This window comes from Panthera tigris, chromosome X (assembly GCF_018350195.1).
Source record: "Panthera tigris isolate Pti1 chromosome X, P.tigris_Pti1_mat1.1, whole genome shotgun sequence".
NCBI lineage: Eukaryota > Metazoa > Chordata > Mammalia > Carnivora > Felidae > Panthera > Panthera tigris.
Window position 1 is genome coordinate 92443352 of NC_056677.1, and position 22584 is coordinate 92465935.

General features: G+C 38.4%; 1 non-coding gene across 1 annotated transcript; it reads left to right on the forward strand.

The window, feature by feature from the left end:
• The first annotated feature begins 344 nt into the window (after positions 1 to 344).
• LOC122235584 lies at positions 345 to 448 on the forward strand. Its single transcript, XR_006213635.1, has one exon. It is a non-coding gene; the product is annotated as a U6 spliceosomal RNA (small nuclear RNA).
• The last annotated feature ends 22136 nt before the right edge of the window (positions 449 to 22584 follow it).

The following is a 22584-nucleotide window of genomic DNA, read 5'->3' on the forward strand; positions in this document are numbered from 1 at the left end:
GGCCATAAAAGATTTCTGGAACGAGATTGAGGTGATAGTTGATCAACATTATGAATGTACTAAAGCCATTAAATTTTGCACTTTAAAACGGCAAGTTTTGGTTATGTAGATTTCATCTCGATAAAGCGTAGATCTAATGGAAGCTTGTTCACTTTGGACTATAACAATATGAGAAATCTAAATCCATTCCTCCTGCTGTCACATACAAATTCTATATTATTGGTATGTTGACTAAGGATTGTCCTTTAGACTTTCCAGAATTTTCATGCAATGCTATTTAATTTATAATAAATCATTAAACGTCATTAGGATCAGGGGTGCTTTGTACTAATATGACTGTTCTCATGCTCGCTTTGGCAGCATATAGCCTACAACTGGAACCACACAGAGAAGATTAGCATCACCCCTTTGCAAGGATGACACACAAATATGACTGTCCTCAGTTGTTAAATTTGGAAAGTGTAAAGTGAGCCAGATGTGGTGGAAACTCAATGATCCCTTCCTCTCAACCTCTAGGGGCCACATCATTCATTTGACCTTAAGCATGAATGATTGCTTTTGTTGCTTAAAATACTCACTACTAGGTCGTTGCCAAGATTGATTCTGATGAGTGATGAAAAGGAATGCTATCTTCAAAGCCTTAAATTGTGTAGAGGATGTAGTAAGGAGATATACACATTCCAGTCAACAAGAATCATAATTCTCTTTTCTTTCTTTCTTTCTTTCTTTCTTTCTTTCTTTCTTTCTTTCTTTCTTTCTTTCTTTCAAGTTTAGTTATTATTGAGAGACAAAGAGAGACAGAGCATGAGCAGGGGAGGGGCAGAGAGAGGGGGAGACACAGAATCCGATGCAGGCCCCAGGCTCTGATCTGTCAGCACAGAGCCCGACGCGGGGCTCAAACTCACAAACCGCAAAATCATGACTTGAGCCAAAGTCGGCCACTTAACCCCCTGAGGCATCCAGGCACCCTGAGACTTTTTTTTTAATGTTTATTTGTTTTTGAGATAGAGACAGAGCATGAGCGGGGAGGGGCAGAGAGAGGGGAAGACACAGAATGCGAAGCAGGCTCCAGGCTCTGAGCCATCAGCACAGAGCCCGACGCGGGGCACGAACCCACGAGCTGTGAGATCATGACCTGAGCCGAAGTCGGACGCTCAACTGACTGAGCCACCCAGGCGCCCCCCCTAAGACTTTTAATACTCTTTCTAACACATGATTCTGCTTCTCAGACCTTCATTGGCACTGAAATGTAAATTTTTCAATGAGTCTTAAATATTCTGCCTCTCCTATAAAGAATTTATTAATCCCTAGAAAATCTGTTCAGTACCTATCATTTGTCAAAAACTGCTCTAGAAATCAGAGAGACAAAGGTAAATCGTTCCTGAAACCTTGACCTCAATGTGCTTATACTGGAGAAGGGGAAAACATCCAAAGGGGGGGGGGGGAGTGTGAGAGAGAGTTTCACATTCTACTGCAGATGTAAGAGCAGAAAAAATGGGATTAAAAAACAAGTAAAATTTTACCTGGACAATGGGTGTGAAAGGGAATAACTACATAGATGAATTCAGGAAAGGCTTTAGAGAGGCAATGGCCTTATAGTTTTTTCTTGCAAGAGGCGTAAGTGTTTTCTAAGTATAGTGTAGAAGGGTGCATTCCAGAAGGAAGGAACAGGGGGAAAATGAAACAAAGAGGAAGAAATAGCATGTTATATTTGCAAAACTGAAAATATTTCAGTATGGCCCAAGTCCGAGATGTCCAAGGCTGAAGGTCAAGTCATGGACTATCCGGTGAGAGAGCCCAGAGGGGCAGATACAGCACATGACGTTTCACTCTCTCCTACTGTTAATGGATACCCACTGAAGGCTTAGAAGTGATGAGCAGCTCTCGTGGGTTAAATTGTGTCTCCCAAAAATGTTATCCTGGAGCCCTAACTCCCAGTGCTTCGGTTGTGGTGTTTTGTTATTGCAGCCTATGCAGCCTAGCCAACTACTACAGATTTTAGCACCGGGAAACGGAGTGGGGTGCTGCCGAAACAAACACCTGAACATGTGGAATTGGCATGGGAATTCCCATGTTTTGAGGTGATTGATTAGAAAAAGCCTAGATGGCCTTGAAAAGATTGTTGGTAGAAATACGGACATTAAAGCAGAGTCTTGTGAGGGCTCAGAAACAAAGGAGAGCAGTGGAGAAAGCTTTTTTCATCAGAGAGAATCTGTATCTCTCTATATCATTATCATGATCATAATCCTGAACAGAATGTTGCTAAAAATAGGAATGGTAGAGGTGCTTCTTGTGAGGTCTTAGATGGAAATGAGAAACATAGTATTGGAGACTGGAAGAAAGGCAATCCTTATTATAAAGTGACAGAATTGTCAGCTGAATTATGTTGTGTTGGATGGGGAGTATCTCTTGTGAGCAGTAAACTTGAATATTTAGCTGAGGAGATTTCTTAAGCCAAGTGGTAAGGGTGCTGCCTGGGTTCTCCTAGCTACTTACAGTAAAATTCGAGAGGATATAGGTAAATTGAAGAGAGAATTATTAAGCAAAAAGGGAACAGAACTCGAGGAAGTGGAAAATTCTTAGCTTATCCACGCCACAAAGAAAGAAAGAAAGAAAGAAAGAAAGAAAGAAAGAAAGAAACAAAGAAAGAAACAAAGAAAGAAAATAGAAAAAGAAAAAGCAAGCTTTCCAGAGAATTCCACTTCAGAGACCAGTGGGGCTGCCCATGCCACCAAAAGCCCAGAGTGCACAGGTCTGGGGGTTAGGACCTTCTCCACTTCAGTTGTAGATGGCAGGGCCACCTCATTGATATGGTGAGCCCAGACAACAGAACATTGTCCCAGGGAGGATTGTTCTGGATCCTTAAAATCTAATGGAATTTGCCCCACTAATTTTCAGACTTGCTTGAGACCCATTACCCCTTTCTTCTTTCTTATTTGTTCATTTTGGAATGGGAATGTCTATCCTATGCCTGTCCCACTGCTGTATTTTGGAGGCAGATAACTTGTCTGGCTTCACAGGTACACAGATGGAGAGGAATATTGCCCCAAGAGGATCATACTCCAAGTATCACCCGTATGTTATTTACATAACAGTAAATTTGGACTTATAGTTGATGCTGGGATAGGTTAAGTCTTTGGGAGATGTTGTGATTAGGTAAATATATTTTGAATGTGAGAAGGACATGAAATTTGGGGAGCCGGGGGCAGACTATTATGGGTTGAATTATGTTCCCCCAAATTTATATGTTGAAGTCCTAACACCCATACCTAAAGACTGTGGCTTTATTTAGAAATAGGGTCATTGCAGACATAATTAATTAAAATTAGGTCATACTGGAATAAGGTGGTCCCCTAATGTAATATGAAGTTATCGTTATAAAAAAATAATGCCAGATGAAGAGACAGATGATGTGAAAACATAGAACAAAAATATAGAAACCACAAGATACCTGAGGCTACCAAAGGCTAGGAGAGAGGCACGGAACAGATTCTCCCTCATAGCCCTGACAAAGAACCAACCTTGCCAACACTTTGATTTTGGACTTCTAGCCTCTAGAACCGCGAGACAATAAATTCGATTTTTAGGCTACCCTGTTCGTGGTACATTGTCATATACCCTGCCAGTTGCCTCTTTTCCAACCCCCCATCTCTACAAGTTTCCTGAGGAAGAGCTATGTAAACGCAGTGGTGCTACCTTAAGATTAAAGGTATACCAGGGCCACTTACCCCAATTATGAGATTTCTGCCAAAGATGGACTAAAGTGTTCAACTTAGCAAAAGGTTAAACAGGATTTTCACCTATTGCTAAAGTCAGAATCCACGTTGTTGCATCTTGCCATATGTTGGCCGGCTGCGTGGATAAAGGAGTTAAAAGGGCTGATAGGACCTGATAAGGGTAGGCTTTATTACCATGTATTGAGTCGGGGCCAAAGAAGATGAGACATGAAAGGCTGTGAGCTAAGAGCGGAGTTCTTGCCTTTTCGACATATTGTGATCATGCCAGTAAGAGTAGGTCACCGTGAGACCCTTAGCCCTAGGAGCAGAGAAAGCTGAAACGGGGACATGTGGAGAAACACCTGGTATGGGCAAGGGTGTTTCTGAGTGTTCCTTTCTTTCTATATTCTTTTTTTTTTTTTAGTGTATTTATTTATTTTGAGATAGAGACAGCGAGAATGGGGGAGGGGCAGGGAGAGGGAGGCAGAGAATCCCAAGCAGGCTCTGCACCTGCCAGCACAGAGCCCCATGCGGGGCTTGAACTCAGGAGCCCTGAGATCATGACCTGGGCCAAAATCAAGAGTCCGACGCTCACCCAACTTAGCCACCCAGGCACCCCCTGTATTTTCTATATTCTATTAATGTTTTTTCTCTTAATCTGTTGGGATTAATAGTCAATCCTATGGGAAGACAAAGATATGACTGACTGTTCCCCTCACGGAATGAGGCCCGCAGAAAACTTCCTCACTCCTACTGAAGTTGGCTCCCGGAGGACTCTCAAACAGAACAAAACAGGAGTTAAGTTTAAGGCCATGCCTTAAATGCCAAAACCCATCACTGATTCTATTTCCCGACTTCAATTTTGCCAAACTACATTGTCCAATTTATTTTGCCATAGGTTTTACAATGAGGACAGCGTGCTAACGTAGCCCTAATCACGCATTGACAGCAATATGGAAAAGCTCACGATCTGAATATGAACATCTTGAATATGAACCACCTTGAATTATTAAAATGCTCCAGAAATTATGGCGAAAAATAAAATTTCTTCTCCCCAGAGAGAAATTAATATGCCAATGAAACTAAAATGGAAAATTCTTGCATCCCAATTTATGATTCTGTTCAGATCTAGCCAGGAGAGCCTTTCACAGATATTTGAGCGGAGTCTAGGTTTTCCTTTCCCACAGTCCCATACGGCCTATCACAACTTTTCTTAAAATGAGTAGTTCCTTTGAGTACCTCCAAAGCTGATAACTCCAAGTTTCTCACTGTGTTCTACTCTTCGACAGTTTCAAAGAGGTATTAGGACAAAGTGACATCACAGCCGGAATGTGTGAGACCCCCAACTTAATTCTTCTTTCCATGATTGTTTTGACTATTCAGGGTCCCTAGAATTTTCATATGAATTTCAAGGTCAACCTGTTAATTGCTGCAAAAAAAAAATAAAACAGCTAATTCGATAGGAATTGTGTTGAATCTGTACATCGCATTGGGGTGTATTGAGACCTTAACTATAAGTTTTCCAATTCATGAACACAGGCTGTAGTTCCAATTATTTAGTTCTTCAATTTCTGTCAGTGATGTTTTGTAGTTTTTAGTGTACAAGTGTAGCACTTGTCATCTTTTTGTTCGATTTGCTTTTATGTACTTCATTCTTTTTGATACTGTTGTAAATAGAGTTGCTTTCTTAATTTCCTTTTCAGATTGTGTATTTCTAGTTCATAAAAATTCAATAGATTTTTAAAATATTGATATTACATTTTGTAGTCTTTCTGGGCTCATTTGTAGCTCCAAGTAGTGGATGTGTGTGTGTGTGTGTGTGTGTGTGTGTGTGTGTGTGTGTGTAAATTCCATAAAATTTTCAGTGTTCAAGGTCATGTCATCTACAAATATAGTATTATTTCTTCCTTTAAAATCTGGGTGCCTTTTATTTCTTTTTCTTGTCTAATTGCCCTGAGAACAACCTACAATGCTGAGTAGAAGTGATGAGAGCAGACATACTTGTCCTGTTCCTGATCTTAGGTAGAAAGCTTTCAGTCTTTCACTATTAAGTATAATGTCATCAGTAGGTTTTTCATAGATGCCCTTTATCAGGTTAAAGTTCACTTCTATCCTTCATTTTTTTACTGTTTTTATCATGAAAGATGTCAAAGTTTGTCAAATGCTATTTCTGTGTCTATTGAGATGCTCTTGTGCTTTTTAATGAGATAGAATTCACATTAGTAAAATTCACCATTTTAACCAATTTAACGCATATAGTACAGTGGCTTCTAGTATATTCACGGTGTTGTGCAATCATCACCACAACCTAATTATAGAACATTTCCAACACTTCAAAAAGAAATTTTGTACTTTCCAGCTACCTCTTTTCCTCAGTCCTTGAAAACCAGTAACCTACATTCTTCCTCTAATGGATTCATCTAATGTGGACATTTCATAAAACTGGAATCATACAATCTGTGGCCTTTTGTGTCTGGCTTCTTTCACTTGGCATATTTTCAAGGTTCATCTATGTAATTAGCATGCATCAGTACTTAATTCTTTTTGTGGGTGAATGTTATTCAGTTGTATAGACAGACCATTTTGTTTTTCCTTGCATCTGTTGGTGGACATTTGGGTCATTTCCACATTGTTATGAATAATGTTGCTAGAAACGTTTATATGCAAGGGTTTGTGTGAACCTGGTTCCAGTTCTGGTGCGTATACACATAGGAGTAAAATTGCCATGTTGTATGGTAAACCTACTCTAAATTTTTGAGAAATTGACAAACTGTTTTCCATAGTTGCGTCACCTTTTTGCAATCCCACGGCAATTTATGAACGTACCAATTTCGTCACCTCTTTGCCAACATTGATTATTTTCCGTTTTTGAAAAATTATAGTCATTCTAGTGGGTGTGAAGTCTCATGTAACTTTGAATTGCATTTCTGTAATGACTAATGATGAGCATCTTTCCATGTGCTATGGGACATTTGTATATTCTTTGGAGAATTATCTATTTGAGCACTTCTTTGCTCATTTAAAAAATCAAGTTATTCATATTTCACTGTTGGATTGCAAGAATTCTGACTAAACCCTTATTGCATATATGACTTGCCAATATTTTCTCAATGCTGTGGGTTATGGTTATTTACTTTCTTGACAGTGTCTCTTGTCATGCAAAAACTAATTTTGATTAAATTAACATACCTATACTTTCTTTTGTTGCTTGTGCTTTGGTATTATATTTAAGAAACCGTTGACTATCCAAGGTCATGGATATTTATACCTATGTTTACTGCTAAGAATTTTGTGGATTTATTTGTCACATTAAGTCGTTCATCCAATTTGAGTTAATGTTTATAAACAGAGTGAGGCAGGAGTCCAAATTAATTATTTTGCCTGTGGATTTTGGGTTTTTTTTTTTTAGCACTATTCATTAAAAAGACTATTTTTCCATTTAATTATCTGGACATTCTTGTTAAAAATCAATTGACCATTAATATGAGAGTTCTAAACTCCTAATTCAATATATTTTATCTTATATATGAATATATATATGAATATATTTTTATATCTTGTATATTTCTTATATATTTCATATTTCTTATATATTTCATATATATTATGAATATATTTCATCTATATTTCATATACATTAAATATATATATTTCATCTTATATATTTCATATATATGATCTAGATGTGTATGTATGTGTATCCTTTGCCAGTTCCGTGGTGAACTTGTTTATTATTTCTTGTATTTGTTGAATATTTAGAGCTTTTTATACAGATAACATAATTATTTTCTTTTTTAAAAAAATGTTTATTTTTGAGAAAGAGTGCACACATGAGTCAGGGAAGGGCAGGGAGAGAGGGAGACAGAGAATCCCAAGCAGGTTCCAGGCTCTGAGCTGTCTGTGCAGAGCCCCATGTGGGGCTCAAATTCACAAACTCATGAGATCATGACACGAACCAAAATCAAGAGTCAGATGCCCAACCGACTGAGCCACTCAGATGCCCCCAGATAATATAATTAGCAAATACAAGTAGTTTTACTTCATCCTTTCTAATCTGGATACCTTTTATTTCTTTTTCTTATTTAATTACCCTGGCAAGTATTTCCAATACAATTTTGAATAAACGTGGTGAGAGAAGACATCTTGTATTGTCCCTGGTCTCATGGGGAATGCCTTCAGTCTTTCACTATTAAGTATGATATTAGCTGTTGGTTTTTGGGAGATGTCCTTTATTAGGATGAAGATGTTCCCATTTATTTCTAGCTTGTTGAGTGTTTTTATCGTGAAAGGGCGTTGAATTATTTATGATTTTTTTTCCTGCATATATTCAGATGGTAATGTATTTTTCATTATTTTATTAATATAGTGTATTATATTTATTGTTTTTCATATGTTGATCTGTTATTGCATTCCTGGGACAAATTCCAGTTAATTATGGTATATAATCCTTTTAATATGCTGCTAGATTCAGTGGGCTAGTAATTTGTTAGTGATTTTTGAATGTATGTTTATAAAGAATTTTCATCTATAGTTTCCTTTCCAAATGATATCTTTTTCTTGTTCAGTTATCAGGGTAATACTGGTCTCATACATTAGGAAGTGTTCCATTTCCATTTTTTGGAAGAGTTTCAGAAGTATTGACATTAGTTCTCTTTAAATGTTTGGTAGAATTCATCAGTGAAGCCATTTGCTCCTGTGTTTTTCTTTGTTGGAAATTTTTAATTACTGACTGAATTGCCTTACTTGTTATAGGTCTGTTCAGTTATCAATATATTCATGACTCAGTTTTGGTAGTTTGTGTATTTCTTCAAATTTATTTTATCCAGGCTACGAATTTACAGTTGTCCATTTTATTCTCATAGTGCTTTTTATTTTTATAAGGCTGTTAGTAAGTAATGTTCCTGCTTTCATTCCTGATTTTAGTAATTTGATTTTTCTTTTTTCTATTTGTCAGTCCAGTTAAAATTTTGTCAATTTTGTTGATCTTTTCAAATAACCAAACTTTGGTTTCATTGATTATCCTGTTGAGTTTTATTTCATTTTTGCTGGTCTGATTTTTACTCTTTACGTCCTTCTTGTTTGGGGTTTAGTGTGCTCTTTTCTCGTTTCTTAAGTAAGATGTTAGGTTATATATAGACTTGAGATATTTCTTGTTTTTTAATGTAGACATATACAGCTTTTAATTTTCTTCTTAGAACTCCGTTCACTGCATTCTCTACCTTTTGCTATGTTGTGTTTTCATTTTACTTCATCTCAAAGTATCTTCTAATTTCCCTTGTGATTTCTTTTTTGACCCATTTGTTATTTATATTTCATTTGTTTAATTTTATATAATTGTTTTTCCAAACTTCCTTCTGTTATTGATATTCAAGTTATTTCTCTCTTACTGCTTTAAAAATTCTCTGTCTTTGAATTTTGACAGTTTCATTATGATGTATCTTAGTGTGGGCATCTCTTTGAATTTATCCTGCTCGGAGTTAACGGAGTCTTTTGGGTGTTGTACATTTATGTTTTTCATAATATTTGGAAAATTTTCAACTATTATTTCTCTAAATCTTTCTACACTGTTCGATCTCTCTTCTGTTTCTGGGACTCCCACCATATGTATATTGTTGCATTTGATATTGTGCCACTAGTCTCTGATGCTCTGCTCATGTTTCTTACATTTTATAATCTCAATTTACCTATCGTCAGACACCTTGATTCTTTTTTCTCAGATGTTCTGTTGAGCCCTATTAGGAACTGACTTGTGTCCCCCCAAAATTCATATATTGAAATCCTAATTCCTATTACTTTAAAATTTGATTGTATTTGGAGAAAAAGTCTTTAAATAGATATTAAGATTAAATGAGATCATAAGGGGTTCCCGAATCCAATATATCTGATGTCTCTATAAAAAGAGGAAGAAAGAAGGGCGCCTGGGTGGCTCAGTCGGTTAAGCGTCCGACTTCAGCTCAGGTCACGATCTCGCGGTCCGTGAGTTCGAGCCCCGCGTTGGGCTCTGGGCTGATGGCTCAGAGCCTGGAGCCTGCTTCCGATTCTGTGTCTCCCTCTCTCTCTGCCCCTCCCCCGTTCATGCTCTGTCTCTCTCTGTCTCAAAAATAAATAAAACGTTAAAAAAAAATTAAAAAAAAAAAAAGAAGAAGAGGAAGAAAGAGACCAGCGATGTATGCACACCAAAAACAGCCCATGTGAGGACACAGTGAGAAGGCCAACTTTGCTTACACCTTGATCATGGGCTTCTAGCCTCCAGAATTGTGAGAAAATAAATTTCCATTGTTTAATCCATCCAGTCTGTGGTATTTTATTACGGTAGCCCTCGCAAACCAATATAAATCTCTCTAGTAGATGTTTCATTGTTGTAATTGTATTTTTGATTCCAGAATTCTTATGTCTTTTAAAAGAAAATAATTTCTATGTCTTCATTAATATTTTCTATTTGGTGAGACATTATTCTCATACATTTCTTTCATTATTTAGGCATCATTTCTTTTAGCTCCTTGACTATATATACTTCATTTAAAATCTTTGTCTAGTAAGTCCAACTTTTGGGTTTCCTCAGGAATGGTTTCTGTTGGGTACCTTCCCACCTATGTATAGGCATACTTGTTTCTGTGCATATCACAGAGTCACTTTTTGTTGTTGTTGTCGAAAAACCCCACATTTTAAATAATATAATATGGCAACTCTGGATAGATATCTTCTCTGTCTTTGTTGGCATTGCTGATTGTTGTTGTTATTGTTGCTACTTTATTATTGCCATTGTTGTTTAGTAACTTTTCTGAACTAATTCAATAAAGGTTGTATTCCTTTTCAAATGTGTATTTGTATTCCTTTTCAAATGTGGCTACTGAAATCCTTGCTTGGTTAGCTTAATGGTCTCTAATGATTGGAAAGATATTTCCTTAAGTCTTTGCAATCAATAATTCTCCAAGTCTTTGTCAAGAGGCTTTGTGTGTGTGTTGGGGCACACTTTCAGTGCTAAGTCAGGTAGTTTACAACTACCTTTGTCCTTCACTTTCTGATTGTGCACTACCTCAAGGTAAGCCTAATGTGAGAGCTTGGGGCCTTCTCAGGTCTTTCGCGAACCACCTTACATATGTGCATGGCCTGCATCATTCCCCAGAGTTTATTTAAGCTTTTTCAACATGCTTCTGAACCTCTCATTCCCTATCTTTTCTTAAGATTTCTGGTTAGCTCATTGTTTGCTCCAACTGTTATCACCACTTCAGGCAGTTCTGTAGTTAAACAATCATCACTGCTTGTCTTTCTTTGATAGACACTCTCAGGAAAAAGGCTATTTCCACTAGGTGACCTCTGGGTCAGGTCAAATAAAGAAGTCTTGTGAGTGAGATTTTTCAGGGGACTGCCAGGCAGGTCCAATCATGTCAAATACACTGGAAATTGGCCTTTGGAAGAGGTCATACCTTCTCCAGTGGCTACTAGACTGCTGGTTTTCACCATGATTGTGGCATACTGGTTTTTAAGGCTACTTCAGGGCTGAGAGGAGAGAAATAGGACTTGGGCAGAATAAAACACCACAAAGCTGGCTGTTTTTACTGAGATTCAGAGCTTCTCTTGAATCTCCCTGGATATCTGTAAGCCTTTTGTTCATTTCCCAAACTTTTAAAAAGGTCGATTTGATGGGGCTTTTTTTTTTTTTTGCCAATGCCCTTGTTTTTTTTTTTATAAGACGAATGCTTTTAGGAGTTCTTACTTTGCCATTCCTGTTATCACTCCTATTAATTTCTTATTTAATATGTTCGTGGCCACCAAATTTATTCTTCATGCTTTCATTCATTCTAAAATTATTGAGAATTAGTTTATGGCTTCTCATGCGATCCATACTGTTGTATATACTACGGATAGTTGAAAAAAACTGGAATTTTGCAGTCAGTTCTAATGCTCTTTTATGGCAAATTGTTAAAATTGCTACTAAAATAGTCTATGTCATTACTAATTTATCTAATTATCATATCAGTTTATAAAAAAGGAATGTGAAAATACTTATAATTTTGAATTCATCTAATTTTCCCTTTAGTTTCTTATATTTTTTGCTTCACATGTTTTAAAGCACTATTTGTTGTTAGTTATGTACATTTTCATGGGTTCTTGATCGTTTGACTTTGTATCTCTAGTCATGTTCTTTCTCTTGAAGGGCCTTTTGTCTGATATACACATAGAACGTTAGTTTTCTTTTGGTTAGTGTTTGTGTACTGTAAAGTTTTCTATCCTTGTACTTTCATCCTGTGTGTGCCTTTACATTTCAAGGGTTTCTGTAAACCCCATGTAGTTAGTGTTTATACTCTTTTAGTGAATCTCACAATCTCTTTTTTTTTTTTTAATTTTTTTTTTAACGTTTATTTATTTTTGAGACAGAGAGAGACAAAGCATGAGCGGGGCAGGGTCAGAGAGAGGGAGACACAGAATCTGAAACAGGCTCCAGGCTCTGAGCTGTCAGCGCAGAGCCCGATGTGGGGCTCGAACTCATGAACTGTGAAATCGTGACCTGAGCTGAAGTCGGACGCTTAACCGACTGAGCCACCCAGGCGCCCCTCACAATCTCTTTTTAATTACAGTGTTTGATTCATTCACACATAATGTAATCACGTGCTTGCATTTCAGGCTACTTGATAGCTATGTTTTATTTCACCCATCTGCTCTTTCTTTCTCCGTCCTTCCTTACCTTCTTCAGCATTCCGCAACCGTTTAAAAAATATTTTATTGGATCTCTTCTATTTACTTAATTTTATTTTGTATAATTTTAGTGGTTTCTAGGGAGGTCACAGTATCTAACTTATTACCAGACGCCTTCAAATAACTTTATACCATTTCATGAAAAATCAAGGTACATTACAATAGGATAATGCCATTTAGACTTTCCTTCCTTTGCGGCCTCAAAGTTTTCCTAGTTTATTTTGTATATTTATGTTATTTTATAAACCCTCAATACATAGTAACTTTTTTTCATTTCAATGAGTGACTTACATTTTAAAGAAAAGCAATACTCACGTATAAAGCATAAAATAATCAACAATTAAAACGATCTGCTATTTTTCATTCCTTCCTGCTTAGAAAGCTTCTTTTAGAATTACTTGCGTTGTATGTCTGGTAAAGATGAATTTTTTTTCTAAAAGTGTATTTACTTTGCTGTCATATGTGAAGGACGTTTTTGCTGAATATAGACATTTCATTTTGTCCTGTGTTTGGTCATTTGTATCAAGAAGTCGGCCAACATTCTTGACATTGTATCGCTTTATCCAATGTGTCTTTTTTTTCCTGTTTGTCGGGTAAGAACTTCTTTTCATCTTAGCTTTTAAGCAGTTCTCTGTGAAGAGCTTACATGGGGGCTCCGTTGTATTTTTTCCTTCATAAGCTTGGCTAAATGACTTAAATACCATTTATCATTTTTAGAAAACGTTTTAGCTGCTTTCTCTTCATGTATTTCTTCTGCCTCTTTCTCTGGCTACTCCTCTCTGGCACTCTAATTACATATATGTTATGTCATATAACATTACCCTACCTATTTCACTTGCTTGGTTTGCTTTTGTTTCACCTTTATCCAAATTTAATGACGTTTTCCTCTGCTGTGCCAGTCTGCTGTTAGGCCCATCAAACTTACTCTTCCTCTCTGATATTGTCGCTTTCACTGTTAGTGTTCCCATTTACTGTTATTATCTTGTTTTATTTTGTGCTTACAGTTTCCATTTACGCAGTTAAATTCCCTCTCTGGTGTCTGCCTTTTCCACTGGATCCTTTCCTATAATATTTATTTTTGAGGCACTTTTTGTTCATCTGAACACCTTGGCCGTCTTTTGATCTGTTTCTCTTAACTACTTTGGCTTTGTTTCAGTCTCATGTAGATTCACTTTACCACTGGATGTAATTGTTTTTCAGGATGGGGTTCTGGTCTCCTCCTCAGAATTGCTGGAAGTGTGAGCAGTTGTATGATTCTGGGGCTGTTAATGCTTTACAGCTTTGCTGACAGTTTTTGGGTCTGTGCAAACTTCTCTTTGCTTTGCAGCGTCCCCCTCCACCCTCCAGCCTTGCATTCACCACTATAGGGAGTCTCAATCCGGCTGAAACCAGAGTGCATCAGAAGGATTGATCTCACCTCCCCGGCCTTGCTTCTGCTTTTTAATATTTTTTTTAATGTTTATTTATTTCTGAGAGAGAGAGAGAGACAGAGACAGAGAGTGAACAGGGGAGCGGCAGAGAGAGAAGGAGACACAGAATCCCAAGCAGGCTCCAGGCTCCGAGCCGTCAGCACAGAGCCTGATGCGGGGCTTGAACTCACAAACCGCAAGATCGTGACCTGAGCCGAAGTTGGCCACTTAACTGACTGAGCCACCCGTGCGCCCCACGCCACCTCTGCTTTTAACACATTTCCTTTGTGTTATCAGTGAAGGTCCGTGGCAAAGAGCTGGTGGGTGACTAGGGCATGATTGTAAGTTTACTTAGTGTTTGATATTTTTTGCAAGACATGCCGATCGATCACGTGTGCCTATACTTTGGCATCATGGTCGTTTATAAGTCTTGCTGGCTTCTCTTTACCAGTCTCTGTTTGATTATGTCTGCCTCCTCTGGCCTATTTAAGGGTAAATGTAGCTATAGGTTTCTTCCCTACTTGGGAGTACTTGTCAGTTTCTGGAGATTATTTAATTTAGTTTTACTTTTGTTTCAGGTCTTCAGTGAATTTTGAGTGTGATTAGTTTCCGGCTTACTTGGATTGTTTACATCATTAGGGTAGGAATATTGGCTTTTTGCAATTTTCTATATTGTATGTGTAAGTCCATTATATTTTAATAAAGGATTTATCAAACTTAAATTTACTTCGATTTACAAGTATACGAAATTTATTATTTATTGCTTCTCTAACTCGTGAAACCCGTGGAATTAATAAAACCACAAATGGCATAAACCCAGGGATCATCCTAGGTGGACCTACTCTTCAGCTCATTATAATTTGTTTCCTAGATCGTGAATAAAGAGCAGGTAAGAGTTTGAATCCTGTCAGGGCTTGAATGCGGCACCCTTTCAAAGAGGAAAGCAAAAAAGAAAATTACACTCTTGTTTTGCCTCACAGGCTCCTTAGAGCTATCCGAAGTGTGTCTCTGAATTTAACAGTTATAAATGAGGACATACCTCACTTTCTTTTAAGTTTCATTTGATTATTTGCACAATGTAGGGAATCGCTAGCTCAGAGACCGTAATGCCCATTGAACACGCTCATTTCTGCCTCTCTGCTTATCCAGATCTTACCTTTCCCTCAAGATCAAAAAGTCTTTCTTTGCTGAAAGTGGAGACCTTATGATTTTTTTGATCTGGGTCAGCGACCCCTCTTTGTACACATGTCCACACACACATACAACTCAAGTGCTTACCTATTTTACATGCCAGACTCGCATATTTAGGGTATAAGAATTTATGGGAGTCCGTGAACATCTAAGGCATTCATTATAGTTATAATAATGCGAATTTTTTGATAATATGAAATTTAAAAAATACGTAGGTCACATTATCTAGACACATCCAGAATAGTAAAATATCAAGCTTATGTTAGAAGTTTCACGTTTTCCTTACAAATTTCTCTAAACTAAAACTGTTATAGTTTAAATACCAACAGATAGGGGCGCCTGGGTGGCTCAGTCGGTTAAGTGGCCAACTTCGGCTCAGGTCATGATCTCACGGTCCGTGAGTTCGAGCCCCGCGTCGGGCTCTGTGCTGACCGCTCAGAGCCTGAAGCCTGTTTCAGATTCTGTGTCTCCCTCTCTCTCTGCTCCTCCCCTGTTCATGCTCTGTCTCTCTCTGTCTCAAAAATAAATAAACGTTAAAAAAAAATTTTTTTTAAATAATAAGTAAATACCAACAGATAGATTCTCAGTATACATATTTAAAATTGGTTTGTCTTTTATTAACTTGAATGCTGAAGGTTTCTCTGTTGCATATTTTAGACAAATAAAATGATGAAACATGGTTATAGTTTTCTTTTAATCATTTTCAGAATTAATATTTGCTTTCTCAAGTCCTTTATACATCTTTCCTTTTTGTCTTGACATTGTGATCTTGCGTGGCTTGTGTTTTGCTTGGTTGCTATAGAAATAGAGTGTATGCAAAATCTTGTGTTTATTTTTGCATTTTGTTTGATTGGAAAGGGCAGAAAGCAGATCTCTCTGGATGTGTTAGGACAAGATGTTAGGTCTGTTCATCACTTTAACATGCTCACCCCCAGACATTCGTTGTGCCTCCATAAATGATAAGCGTTCATGATGGTTGCTACTAATAATGCAACTCAGACTGAATACGAAGAGACCTTTCTTTTCCCTGAAGAGCGATAACTCATTCGCAGAAACTGGTTTGGAGGGTAAAGGAAAGGAGAATTGTATCAAACTGGCCAATTTGGTAGTAGGTATTTGAATTGATTCTGGTATTCAGTTAGTAGTGGGTTGTTTTCAAAATGGCCAGTTGTTGGACAGAATTTATCGAGTTATAAATGAGCTCAGTCTCAAGATTCATTTGGCTCCTGATATCCACTGTGCTTCTCCAGGGATGCTTTAGGTCAATACAGTCAGATTGGGTTCACAATTTCTTGAAGGTCTCTGTGTTTTCTGTAAGTTAGGGGTTACCGTGAGAAGTAGCTTGATTTTCTGTAGAGAGAGGTAATTCAACAAGGCTGACCATTTCTATCACAAAGATAGCTAGAAATAATTAGAAAAGGCACCAATCTATTCTAACTTCTCCTTGATGTTTTTATGATAAGAAAACCAATTTAGGACTAATAGAATACTGAGAGAAGCCTTTTGAAATCTTCTCTTGATGTAAAGCAGATCAATTAAATTAGCTTTAAGATTCTTTATTTTGGTACCCCACTGGGCTCCTTTCACATGGCCTTATAAAAAAGTATAGAACAATCCGGTGATTTTCTAGGATCAACACATAGAGGGATTACATTATGGGACAATTCCTGGTTGTGATTTCTATTTTTTTTTTTTTGTTTTGTTTAGAATCATAGGAGTGGTACCTCGGCTGAATTTTAAGTTACCAATATTAGACACTGTGGCTTTGAGCATACATATTTTCTCCTAGGGGATCCTAAACTTAAGCGATTCTGCAGCCTTTATTGATTTCAGGAGCTAAACCTTGTAAGTTCTTCAAGTGGCCAGAAGCAGCGATTTTAGGTGCAAAGACTCCAGCCTTCCTAAAATGGCTGCCTAAGGAAAGAGAACCATCTGAAATGATTGTAAAGAACGCTGCAGAACATCAGCAATTGCCCGTGGCTGCTGAAAATGACCTAGACAGGCCAGTGAGTGGCGCATCTAGGTGAAAGATATTTACCGTGGGGAAGAAGAGAAAAATAATTTGTTTTATGAAAATAATAGTGGTGCGACCTCTCACAGAATTAAGACACAGACCACTTCTTTTTTTTTTAATTTTGTTTAATGCTTACTTATTCTTGAGGTGGGGGGGGGGGTGCAGAGAGAGAGGGAGACACAGAACCGGCAGCAGGCTCCTGACTCTGAGCTGTCAGTGCAGAGCCTGACGCGGGGCTGGAACTCACAAACCGTAGGATCATGACCTGAGCCGAAGTGGGACGCTCAACCGACTGAGCCACCCAGGCGCCCCGGCATGGGCCACTTCTTAATTCTTGCACCTGACTTGGTTGGCTTTGGACCTGACAAGCCTGAACCAATTCTGTGAAGATAGTGTTGCTTTGGTGCCATCATAAAACAAGAACAAGTGAAATAAAATCTAGGGAGGGTGGAACTTCCCGAGGAAGAAGTGCCCGGTGCATCTCAGTGAGTGTGCTACATGTCTGGGAGGGTGTGCATAGTTTAAACAAGTATGAAAAGTTATTTGTTAGAGCAACGTTTTTTTTTTTTTTTTCCTGAATCTTGGGAAAATCTCACAATGTACCCTGGAATGTACTGACAGCATTGTTACATTTTTCCTTTGGGGAGGAGGGGGGCAACCATTTCCATGTCTTATTTAAAACAATAAAAATAAGATAAAAGCAAAGTTTTATTCTAAAGGCTCAAATGAAATTTATAAGAGGCAAAATAAGTGCAAGAATATGTTTTTTTCCCCCCAGCGGCTTAAAAATATCCCTACAGACCCTCTAGCAAAGGCTCACCAGGCAAATTAAAACAATTAAGAGAGCTTGCTCACCAAATGCAAAGCACATGTCTTGCTCTGTAGTCAAGAAGAAACCTCTCAAAGGTCTGGTGTTGTGGGCTGAGGCAGTCCCACAGAGATCCATAGGCAGAGAGATTTTGTTTCTTAAACCAGGGATTGACAACCTTTATCTGTGAGAGACCAGAGAGTAAATATTTCAGTCTTTGTAGGACATACAGTCTCTATCCCAACTCCTTAACCCTCCCACTGTAGCATGAAAGCAGCCATAGACCCTACATAAACAAATGGATGCAGCTGTGTTCCAATAAAACTTTATTTATAAAAACAGGCTGCGGTGAGGATTGGCCCTGGCTGTAGCTAAGTGACTTCTGCCTTAAACCAAAGGCCTGGGGATAATTTGCTGTAAACCGGCAAGGATACACTCAACATATAACACAGTTACACATTTTTCTTTTCTTTAATTTTTTTTGATGTTTATTTATTTTTGAGAGAGAGAGAGAGAGAGAGAGAGAGACAGAGAGACAGAGAGACAGAGCCTAAGTGGGGAAGGGGCAGAGAGAGAGGGAGACACAGAATCCGAAGCAGGCTCCAGGCTCCGAGCTGTCAGCACAGAGCCCGACGCGGGGCTGGAACCCACAAACCGCGAGATCATGACCTGAGCCTAAGTCAGAAGCTTAACCCACCGAGCCACGCAGGCGACCCAACCCAGTTACACCTTCTTACATGAGCAAATAAGCCTTTCCTTGGCTCTCTCTTCCTCTGTAGCCCCATACTTGATTCACAGCCTAAAGGAAATTTTAGAAAGCTGTGTGTGCAGTGCTGAATTATAACCAGAGCTCCGCAGCTGTTCAGAAAGAAGGTGCCATTTTTTAGTTTTCCCGGGGCGTGCCAAATTACATGAATGATAAAAGACATCCTAGTTGTCTTGTGGGAGAAACAAACTCATTCCTTTATACGTGACTCGGAGTAGCAGTCCACTGAACCTCAGTTGAACCTCAGAGGTTTCCACGAGTCTCTACAAAAAGCTTTGGATTCAGAGAGACTTCTGAAGGCCTGTGACCTATCCTCATTTGCTCGCTTCAGGCCCAGCTGACCTTGAATTGTGATGCGTATGTTTGGAGCATGAGCTCAGATCTCAGCTTTAAAGCATAGTAGCTGTGAAAGGGGAGAATGGTCATGACCATTTCACAGGATTACTATGAAGGTTAAATAATATAAAATAAGCGAAACACAAAGAGCCCAGTGTGTGTGTGTGTATGTGTGTGTGTGTGTGCATGTGTGTGTGTGCATATAAACTATTAAATCAGAGGCCTGCTTTATTCAATTCTTGCTTTTCTTCGTGGCCATGACAACACCTCTGAGAAACTACTGGAATATTTACAAAGTTGCTATGTAATATTATCTATTCTCATGAAGCAGTGGGTCAAGATGAACCACTTGTCAGCATCTTGTTTTAATTTTTTTTTAACGTTTATTTATTTTTGAGACAGAGAGAGACAGAGCATGAACAGGGGAGGGGCAGAGAGAGAGGAAGACGCAGAATCTGAAACGGGCTCCAGGCTCTGAGCTGTCAGCACAGAGCCCGATGCGGGGCTCGAACTCACGGACCGTGAGATCATGACCTGAGCTGAAGTCGGACACTTAACCGACTGAGCCACCCAGGCGCCCCATTGTCAGCATTTTAAAATTAAACATGGAGTTTCACGATGGGTACCTGGTGGGGTCCACATCATGGCTGGCCACATGACAGTTATGTGCCTTCATGAACAGTTCTCTTTAAGAACTTTGAATTCTAAGACTCAAGTGGACTTCCCTGGGCAAGGAGAATTCCCACATGTCCCTGAACTTTACAGTTGGAGAAGGGGGAAAAAAAGCATCTGTGTAATCCCCATAGTGGGAGAACAAGAAACTTGGTTTTGACCCCCTACCTTTGCCTATGGACATCTTTTTCCTGCTGTTACTGTATCCTTTGCTGTAATAAATCTTAACCATGGGTATAACTTTATTTGAGTCATGTGGGTCTAAGTGGGTGATTATGGAACCCCTGAGATGTGAGATCTGATCGAATATTTCTATCTACCTACCTACACATTCATGTATATTTTTCTCTTTTATGCCCCGAAAACCCAGAATGTGGTGATATGGTAACCATTTTGCTTACAGAACATCAGTAGATTGAAAATCCAGAGGAAAGGATTGAAATTTAAGTATAACTCTGCTTTGCCAAGTGCATTATAATGATAATATTAATGAACTGAGGTTTAGAAATCTGGATTCTAGAACTGTGTAACTGATAGAAACTGGGCATAAAGGGACCTAAATACAAAGCAAAAGAGATATAGGTCATGTTCAGATATTGCCTATCAAAGCAATATTCAGAAAGCTTCAAAAAAATGTAAGTATAATCTCATGGCCAGAAACTGAAAACAAAAGATGGTTCAAAAAGATGGTTATATTCTGAAAATTATAAATTTTGTGAAGGAGAGAGAAGAGGAAACCAGAATTGTTAGCTTAGATTAAAAGAATCTGAAAGGAACAGATAGGGTGAAGTTGATGGTAGTAACACATAATCAAGGATGCGTTCAATGAGTTTGTGGATTTTTCATGGGAGTTAAAGTCCAGAATAGGTTCAAGATTATATAAATTGCCAAAAACAAAGTCAAAAACCACGATATCACCTATGCTTACAGATGTAAGATGGTAAGGGCTAGGTCTTCTGCTTGTGGCAGACGGTATGACTTCAGCAGATAACAGAGAAGGAATCTCTAATGGTCAGCTCTCTTGTTCTCATCTTTTTCATTAAGGCAAATGTTCTTCCAACTGTAAAATGTATGAGAGACATCAGAGAAAAGGAGTGATTAATACATGGGGAAAAACTGATATAAGAGAATTTAGAGCTAAAATTGATGGCAACATTAGCTGTGCCAGGGAACATACGTTAGGGAAATGTTGTAAACAGGTTATATATTGCTGTACAGAAAGCAATTGACAAGGTGTCTCACTCGTCCTTGGACAATGACCTTGGCTCATCTTCAAATAATAATTGTATCAGCCTCCTATCTCCAAACCTGTCTGTACCCTTACTAACTTCTGTTTCTTCTGTCTCGGATGATATATTTTTCTTCCTATTCTGCTGATGATACGTTTTTGGTTTTCTCAACTGACTTGTTTTATTCACTTATTCACCTATTCACAGATTCATTCAGTAGATATTTATATGTGCCGGGTACCATTCTAGGAGCTGAAAATACATTAGCAAACAAGACAGGCAAGAATCTGTCTCTTGTGGAACTTACATCTAATTGAGGGAGAAAGACAGTAAATAAAGGAGCAAAGAAATATATGATATGATTTCAGAGTGTGGTAAGATTCATAAAGGAAATTAAAAAAAAGAGATACACAAGAGAGTGATTTGAGTTTGGATGACTATTTTAGATGTGGTGATCCAGAAAGGCCTGAGGAAATGACATTTGAGCTGAGACCCAAGGAGCTAAATATGTGAAGAGTTGGAAGAAATCACAAATGTACAAGTCAGGGGTTGGCATGAGCTTAACAGTAATGGAACAGAAAGATCAGTGTGTTCAAGTCTAGTGAATACTTGGGAGAATGGGAGCAAATGAGATTGAAGAGGTGAGTAGAAATCAGATGGACCTCTGCAGACCATGAAATATGATTTCTATTATAGGGCTTTAGGAAGACATCAAAGTCATAATATTTTAAAAAGAGAATTTTAGTACCCACGTAGAGAATGAATGGTAAGATGATACAAAAGCAAAAACAGGTAGCTCAATCAGGAGGGTGTTACAATTTAGGTGTGAGATGTGGGTATCCTGGGCACGAGTGAGTAGCTACATAGAATGGTTGGATTTGGATTTTACTTTATGGATGGAGTTGACAGGATTTGCTAATGGCTTGTATGTTTTCTAGATTTTGGACTTGAGAAACTTGGGGGGAGGGTGCAGAATTTTATGAGATGGGAAAGATTATAGCATAAAAGTGGTGTGGGGAAAGAGGCATCATGTGGAAGAATAAAATAAGTGTGAAGTCTTAGACATTATCAACTTCTGTCTCTCTTTTGTACTTTTCGCTTCTCTGATCCCTCCATTCTTAGCCTCTAAGCATGCTAAGTCTTTCCTGCCCTAACTCTCCTAATCTTCCCTTAGCTCAGCTTCTCCTTTGGAATATTGCTCTCCTCTTCTTTTCATCAGTAAGTTTCTTGAAATAAATAATCAACACTTCTTACTACTTCCTCTCACATAATTTCTTCATCTACCGTTTGCAATCCGAAGTGTGATACAAAAGCACAAAGAATTGACTCTGTTTTCCTACTTCTGTACTGACATAATGATGACCATGGGTCTATAATATGTAGGCACAAGCGCGAGATGCTGAGAAGGTCAAGCTCATACCGGCGTTCCACTCAGTCGGCTTCTTCTTGTGCTACTGTCATAGGTGACACTCCAGCCTCCAGCCACGGTGGTCTTGCAGACATCTGTGACTGTCCCAGAGGAGGCTGAGTGTAAGTGTACTGCTGGACCATCACAGACAAACTAGAAGAGGCATATATATGCTCAAAGTATTAATAAGTGATCATCCGTGGGATTCATTGACCGTTTGAGTCCCCATCAACTCTTAGTCGTTCAGTTCTGTTAAACATTTTGGATTGATTTGCACTGCCTTTGCTCAAGAAGACTCCCCCCTTTGTCTTCTTTAATGTGACAGTTCACCGTCCTGC